The sequence below is a fragment of the Stylophora pistillata genome, chromosome 7 (assembly GCF_964205215.1).
Source record: "Stylophora pistillata chromosome 7, jaStyPist1.2, whole genome shotgun sequence".
Taxonomy (NCBI): domain Eukaryota; kingdom Metazoa; phylum Cnidaria; class Anthozoa; order Scleractinia; family Pocilloporidae; genus Stylophora; species Stylophora pistillata.
In genome coordinates, this window is record NC_142525.1 from 23,855,717 (window position 1) to 23,864,045 (window position 8,329).

General features: G+C 40.5%; 1 pseudogene across 1 annotated transcript in view; it reads left to right on the forward strand.

Annotated features, from left to right (window-relative positions):
* LOC148727174 (uncharacterized) overlaps positions 1 to 6,795 on the forward strand; it is a 10,723-nt pseudogene extending 3,928 nt beyond the window's left edge. Inside the window, exons 4-9 of the transcript XR_015989196.1 lie at positions 58 to 194; positions 1,853 to 1,986; positions 2,067 to 3,260; positions 3,727 to 3,968; positions 4,432 to 4,699; positions 5,538 to 6,795. The product of XR_015989196.1 is annotated as an uncharacterized LOC148727174 (transcript). The remainder of the gene's footprint in view (positions 1 to 57; positions 195 to 1,852; positions 1,987 to 2,066; positions 3,261 to 3,726; positions 3,969 to 4,431; positions 4,700 to 5,537) is intronic.
* Positions 6,796 to 8,329: the final 1,534 nt, after the last annotated feature.

Genomic DNA, 8,329 nt, shown 5'->3' on the forward strand with positions numbered 1-8,329 from the left:
ATTAATTTTTTTCAGGAAGAGTCGTCAGGGAATTATAATTGTTAATTTTCATTTTAGAATCGTATCGTCATCATTGTCCCGGTGTTGGCGAATCTGATATCATGGACGAAATAGTCGCGGAGTATTTGCCGAGAGCTTTTGCCTTCATCTACGTTATCAACAGTGCAAACGCTGGCGGAGTTCAGAAGGACAGAGTAAGTTTGTTTTAAAATACACATAAATATCAGGCATGCAGAACGTTGAATTGGGTGCAAAAGGTTGAGACTGAGAACAGAAAATTGAAATTAAATTACTGACAGGAAAGTCCCAACAGCGTGGCAAAGCAAAATGGCGGTTAGATTAGAAGAAAGTAACGAGGTCTTAATTCAGCGTTTGAAGGAGTCTTGTAAAGGCAAAACACCCAACAAAGCACAAACAATTAAAATATATTAAAGGTCACAAAGCAACGAGGTGGAAAATTAGACACGGTTAGATGCTATTCTGGTTTAAGATTTAATGAATACAACCGGGGGTATTACAATTCACCGAGCCAACGTTCCAACACTCCTGTTTAGTTTCTCCAACAAGGGTGATCTAATGGTTGCAACCAGAGGTCCTACATAGGCGTCAGGCAGTAAGCAGCCATCATCACGATTTAAAGGAGCGTGGGCGGAATTGATATTCCAAGCTTCCGAATAAAGACGCTTGTGGTAGCGTCGATTAGCGGTCATAATTTTTTAATTATCTCACCCAATTATATGGTTAGTTAAGCATTTGTGCTCCAACAAAAGAAGACGCTTTCTGATGCTCTTTCAAACGCGTACGAAACGGACGTCTGGTCTGTCCGATACACTCGAGATCACAGTCACCGCACGGAATAGAATTAATAGCGTCGATTCGTTGTTCTTTCATATCATGATTCTTAGGTTAGGCAAAAATATGCCCTAGGCTCGACGGGCACCCTGGATGTAAGGAATAACAGCAAAACGAATCGCTGTTTCCATCAGGAGTATTACTAGTTTTAACTGGTTTCTGGAAGTTACGGAGAAGTATTTCGGTATAGCCATTTGCCTTTTTGGACGTCGGAAACATATTTTCGCTCCTCAACCTTAGAATCAAGTGATAACGGTAAACAGCGAGCCCTCCTGGGTGAAGGGTGACTAGAGTCAAAAGCGGTGTATTTGTCGGCGTAGGTCGGTTTAATTTAAAGTCTGGAAGTCACGGGCTCCCAAAAAGGGCAATGGCAAAAGTATTGAAACCTCGAAACCGGAGGCCCTGAACCGGCAAAATTTTTGAGGAGTTCCTACGAAAGACGGGGAGTATTACGAGTGTGACATAGTTGCTATGAGATTCTAAATATTTTCACGCGCTCTGGTTGTCTTAACAGGGTGGAGGATGATTATGACCAACCGCATGAGCTGAGGGGTAATTTTTCACTGTGACTAAGGGAAAAACGTATTTTCGCCCTCCGGTGACTTATGCTACGTTAATTAATGTTTTTCATCGCATTTTGTGTTTACCGGAGTTGCTAGAATTAGTATCAGGGTGAAGAAAAAAAAAAAAACTTCTCTACAAGTTACATAAAATATTTGAAAGGTATTTTGCATCAGATTCACAACAATTTTCAAAGAGTTGCTGCTTTTGCAGATTTAGTGGGCTGGCAATAAATTATCGTCACAATTCGAGGTGACGTTACATTTGGGTGAACCTGAACTTTGGGATTCCTACGGTTGGTGGAAAAATTATTTACAAATTTTAAGGTCATGTGGATAACGATCTACTTCATAGCCAGAATAACACTCAGGGGGAAAAAGTAAATCAAGGTAAATAAAGGTTACCCGCTGAACATACCTAGATAATTTTTCAATTGCAGCTGGAAAAGTTGTTGACAGATGTTGTTGGAAAACGGAAAGAGGGGCAAGAAGAGTTTCCACCCAAGCGTGCGTCATTCGCGTGTAATAAGTGGGACCAAGTTCCAGAAGGAGAAGTCAAACTCATTATCATACATTGACATGACCGAGAACAAAGGAAAATGAAATTTGAGCCAAGGATAAAATTGAACCACAACATATACATCTATTTTAAAGGTGGTTAGACGAGCTACTTACCCGGATAACTTACCATGCCACCCCTTATGTGAAGAACGCTTCAAGAGACCACGTGAAAAAAGGAAAATTGATGGCCTTGATTATTTTCCGTGTAATGATAATAGAGCGACAACAAAATGAGGCGATGGAAGATCTACGCAGCCATTTGAAAGATCGCACAGACAAAGCTGTACAGAGGCTCTCCGATTATCTCCGATCGGACTACGTAAAATTGTGTTTCACCTCATCGACGCTGGACGAAGTACCAAAAGCAAAAACCTCCCGGGAAATAATGTTGAACAGCACCATAAAAGTGTTGGAAAGTCGCGTACGAAATATCATGGAGAACTGGGAGGAAGACAACTACGTGTTGGCAAATACTTGAGAATCACTTCTGGAGTACTTTTAAAAGAAATACAACTTTATTTCAGGGGAGTTCCGAAATCTACAAAGCGCTGTCACATCTGACGAGGTTCTGCTAGAAAGTGATGTTCCATGTAAAGAAAGTCTCTTCACCCTCAAGGAAAAGGTTGCCATTGGTGTTACAGGCACACTGTGGGTCTCACTTGGTCTCGTTGCCCTTGTGATCAGTTCCCCTGTTGTCGGCGTACTGGTCATCAAGAGCAAGTTAGAAGATAAAAGAAAAATCAAGAAGTTTGAACAAAGCAAGTGTTTGTACTTCGTGCTTTTATCGCTGCAGTGTCTGCACATTACTTGGACGAGGCGATAAAACAAGCTACCCTCATTTCCTTTGTGAAGCGCCAATTGAATGACGCCAAACGTTGTCTGAAGCAAATTGAGGCCCGCATTCCAGAGTTGGTTCAGGCTGACATCGAGGCCTGCAAACAGCTCAAGGATGCAACACGTTCAAAGAAGGAAATAATAGAACTCTATCAGCCAATGTTGGTTGAGGCTGTTGAGATCAGAGGTCGTCTTGCCGTTTTCGGGCTCAGAGAGGTCCTTGCTGTTGGTGAGAGCAGCAAGGAATTGGGCTGGAAAGAGGAAGATCTTCTTGGCAGCGGTGCGTTTGCCTCTGTTTACAGAGGAAAGATGAAAACCGAAAAGGAAGAGGAGCGAACTGAGGCATGGAAAGTTTGTCGCGAATCGCTTAATCCCGGAATTGCAAGCCTTATCCTGAATGAACTTAATCTTCTAAGGGAAGTTATCAGTTTTTCTAGTCATTTAAAACCATTATAAATCATGGATTTGCGAGAATCCGTGGGGTTCAAATATTCACAAAACGTTTTTCGTCATTATTATTGGTAACCATCTACTTTACGCAGTCCTGATTCTTTTTCTCACCATATAATTTTGCCGCACAAAGATTCTCGCATAGTGGACATGAGCAAAACAGTGGGAGTCCAAAAAATGGAGGGATCAAGCAAAGAAAAACACATATTGCGAGAGAGAGTCTCTAAGATTTGAATCAAAGTATCAGTTCGGCCCATTGAAGCACTCTATTCCAGAAAAACGTTCCCTATATGTCAAATGAGCGCTCTAAGGTATTGCGAGAGACCACGACTAGTCTTCGTGCGTATTTACAATAAGATCGATGACTGTCGTCACAACTCGCGCCTGGCCCTTCATGCATTTGACCATTTAGTCTTTCGGAACGAGGTATTGGTTTCTTGGTACAGCGGTTTTTTTTTTTTTCTTTTAGTTTCTCCGTGAATACTTACCTTACCTTGATCTAAAAGATGCCTTTCCCTTAGACGACGTTACAGGTACAGTGCACGCGCGTAGTTATATGCCTCACTGTTTGTTTAATCATAATGGTGAAGATTACTTCACAGTCTCCATTTCTCCGTTTCCCTTCGTTGTTGAGGTTTCTTCTTTAATTTCTTCGACCGCAACCAATGCAATATTCCTTGTTGGTTTTGGTGTTGGCCAAGATCACTCGAGGTATCATCGCAGTCGGCTGTGAATAATTCTTCAAAATCGCTTTTTCGACACGAAAAATAACTCAAAAAAAAGTCTGTTTCCGAACCCACTGGTTATCCAAATGAACAGTAACACCGTTCACTCGAATCTGAAGGCTGCTATGACGGTGCCAAAAATGAAGAGGTCACTTGTCTAAACTTTAAGCTGGAGAGAGGGGTGGAAATAAACGTTTTACACGTCGATCTAGCATTATTTTGGCTAAGCTGCGTGAAGTCAGCGGATTACAATAAAGATAAATGTTGTTGTAAACTGTCAAAACTAACCAATTAATCATACTAGGAGCTGGCATACTGAAGTAATTTATCTCAAACAACTTTTGAAACTCTCCTTCCGAAGCCGTTTCGCTGTGAAACACTTTCCATACTTGTTGTTTGCCGCTCCTTAGTTCGTATCCATAGAGAGATTGTCATTTTTATGTGTGTAGAAAATTGCAGCATCCCCACATTGTGACGTTTTATGGTACGTCGTTGCTTGACATAAATGGCAAATTGAAGGTCATAATGGTCATGGAGCTCTGCAAAGCAAAATTAAAGAATCACATCGTCGGAAATCTCAACAGAGCCTCCGCAATTTCTCCAAATACTACAGCCATGAGAGAAGCATGTCGGTGGCTGAGGGAGGTTTCCGATGCTCTCGCCTTTATTCATCAACAAGGGGTTGTTCACAGGGACCTTACGTTGGAGAACATTTTGGTATGAAACTTAACTTATTTCTTATTATTTCAAATAGAGATTTGATACATATGTGACTTTCGATATTGCCAAAAGGGGGAAAAGGAGAAAAAAAGTAAATCGAAGTTATTGTAATAGCTAACAAACAAACATTCATTTAACATAGAAATCCCTTCAACATGATTTAACGACAATGAATGGTAACAGGTTGACAATATATGTGATTGAACAAATAAATGATTGTGATCATGACTGATCTATTTAAAAAATCGACAGTGGTTTAGTGTAGTCAATACTCTCTTATCGACAACGATATTCTTCTTCATTACAGTAGTCAAACTGTGAACTCACAAGGCGCAGCCGGCGGCTGAGTGAGTTCAAAAGAAATTTAAACCACTGTGATGACAAATATCGTTGTTGATAAGAGTACAGACCACGCTAAACCACTGTCGATTTGTTTTTTGCTTTTTCGTTTTTGTTGTTGTTGTTTTGTTTCTCTTACCGACAACGGCAAGATTATGCCATTGCTACCAAATGTGGTAGAAATATAACTGGCTCACATAATTCAATTGTTGTTCATAAGAATTTGACTTGCTCTATAATCTTTAGCTAGCCTATCCTTAGACTATTGATTTCTCAACGCTGTGCATGCTTTCAGACACAACCGACGCAGATTTAAAATCCACCCTGGATATTATCGCAGATAACGTCTCACCATAGTTAATAGTCCCTCTATTAACTATGGTCTCACCGTCTGCCTCTAACAAGTCTGTTGTGAAAAGATGGTCTTTAAAGAGTCTTGTTCGAGTTAATGGCCGCAATAAATTTGGCATTTCAATTTTCATTTTCTTTACTTAAGCTATCAGATACGAATTCAGCCAAGATTACCGAAGTCGGTGTTTCTAAAGGAGCAGAAGACATCACAGGTCCTTTAACGAGAACCCCCGTCTACATGGCACCAGAAGTGTTCCATTCTCTGTTGTACGACAGTAAAGCAGACATATACAGCCTGGAGATACTTATGTGGGAAATGTGGTATAGGCGGCAGGCCTTCTGCGAGGTTGATTACAGGCCACCAACTATAGAAGCTTTCTTCGCCTGGGTGGCAATCGTCCGCAACTCTTGGAAGGATGCCATAAACCCCCAGGCCGCTGGCAAACCATGATGGAAACTTGCTGGAAAAAGACCCAAATGAACGCCCACTGCTGAGAGGTGCAATAAAGAGGCCAATCATTTTCGTAAAATGTCCGTAGAAAAACTGTAACTTTGAAATTATTTTATACCTAGACCGTTAGTCTCAGTCTTCTACTCTATTTATCCTGAGTGATAATGTGCCATGGAGATTAGTCTTACCCAGAAATCGGGAACAAAAAAATTTAAAAGTCAACTTTATTCGTAGTCTAGGAGGATATGGAACCAAGGATGGTGCTAGAGGAGTAGGTCATCCATTTTCCGCAGGAATTTTATGCTTTGCTTTGTTTTTCTTTTTGTGAGAGGTGTAGCAGGAAAGAAATCCATCAGAGAAGGGATTTCCTGTCGTTGTAGAAGCGGCAGCCATTTTAATACAAACATATTTGTTAGAGTTCACTCTGTCTTTCCTATTGAAGTAAGATATCTACTGAATTTTAAATTGAGCTTTTAACAGGTGAAGTTGATTTGATACAAGTGCTATTAATGGAGAATATCGGTTTTTTTCTGCACCTGATTTCTTTACAGAGAGTTATAATGGGTTCAACTGATAGCCGTAAAACGGCAAAAGAAGTAAAACTGTTAGGCGTAAGAATTGACAAATTTAACCTCTAGTCGTAAAAAAAAAGTTAACCGTTAAAAATATTCCTGGTGATATCAATGGAATGATGTTAACTGTTAGCTGTAAAAGCCATCACGAACGTATAGATGGTGCTCAAAAATTGCATTAATTTTCTTTGTAGTCCTTAGCTTGTTATTATGTACAGGAACTACACAGTGATCATCAGTAGCATCCACCGTATTATGTAGTACAGAAGTGATCCAGTTGCAAACCTTCTTTTAAGGTGGACTTGATATAAGGAAGCATGCTATCTTAGGTGTCCATTACATGTATATATGGACTAAATATGAAATTTTCCTTTGTACAACTTGGTTTGGTGAAATCAACTTTCTAGTTAAGACTCAAAAAAGGAGTCGCTTTGTTTTTTCACAATCAGCCGCTTCGTGAGCAACAACACCGCTTTGTTTGTTCAGATCTGTTCGGTCTTGAAACGCATGGGAGGAAGACTATAAAGAAAGCAGGGCACTGCCGATAACAATGCTCCCCTTATTTTTGTGGAATTGTCTTGGGTAATGTCCATGTTTTGTTTTCTCATACATAGCGTTTATTTCGGAAAGCCGATTTTCCGTCGCAGGCTGCCAAAAAATGGAGTAGATCAAGAAAGGATAACTAGATATGTTACGACAGCAGTTGGAAACCATGTTGACTGGAGGCGTAAAACTACTCTGTGCTTCGTCCTAGTTGACGTTTCGAAACCCAACCAATTAGTGGACCACAATGGAATAGGTCGAACCACATGCCAAAGTGTTGTTTTTTTACCCTTTTTTAAATTTTATTTTTGAAGAATTATTCGTCAGAAGTCGTAACGAACCATTTCTTTGCTCCCAGTAGGCACGCTGTGTAGAACGTGCCTTGGAATGACCCCGTTGGTTGAAGTGGGTCCCCATGTCGAGAACTGAATCCCTGTTGAATCGTTCGTTCTTACAGATAGCTGTGTCTAAGGGCCTGTTTACATGGAGGTGGGGGACCCTAAGTAGGTGAGGTAATCCGCCTACGTGGGGTAACTTACCTGTGTATATAAACACTTATTTTATCTTGATCACGTTTTACATAAAAAGTGGGGTAATCCGCCAAGGCGCCGGAGTTGCCGTATAGAATAACCCTTTTAGCCGTGGTGACAATTTTCCGTCAAAACGTTTTAAGGTGGGTAACCCGCCTAGATGGGGTCGCGTTCATGTTACATTAAATTTCCAAGGGACTTTGAAAAAACCACGACGGCGAAAGCAACGTGAACTTAGCGAAACAAACGATCTAATGATCAAAACAATAGCGAAAAACGTGCGTTTGTAAATTTCTTAGCTGTCCTATACAGAAAAAAAACCGTGAAATCACCAACTTTTACAAGGAAACCTCGACAACAAGTTAATCCAATTTTTTTCGACCACGTTTAGGTGGATTACCCCACCTACCTGGGGTCCCCCACCTCCATGAAAACAGGCTATAATAAAAGAAGCATCTTAAACAGACACTTCATCAATAGACTTGATTATTGGGCAGTGTTTATTTGCTTATTCAATCAACTGGTTGACATCTCTTTTGGTGTGCCAGAAAGAAGAGTTATGACGTCGATGAAGGGTTTCCAAACGAGCGGTTCGTCAGCGCTTTCAGTGTGAAAAAGAAAGCTAGATTTATACATCGGTGTCGATTAGCCCTGTCAACCCCAATTTACACTTAATCAACTTTCTTTCTTCCTAGTCTATCTCAGGAGCTCCAGATGCGAGTGATTAAATGCCATGTGGGCACAGTTACACAACTTAGTTACACAACTTTGTTTCACACCACAAAAGCAAACAATAATATTGTTTAATCTACGAAAACATTCAGTCGTCATTTGTTGCAAA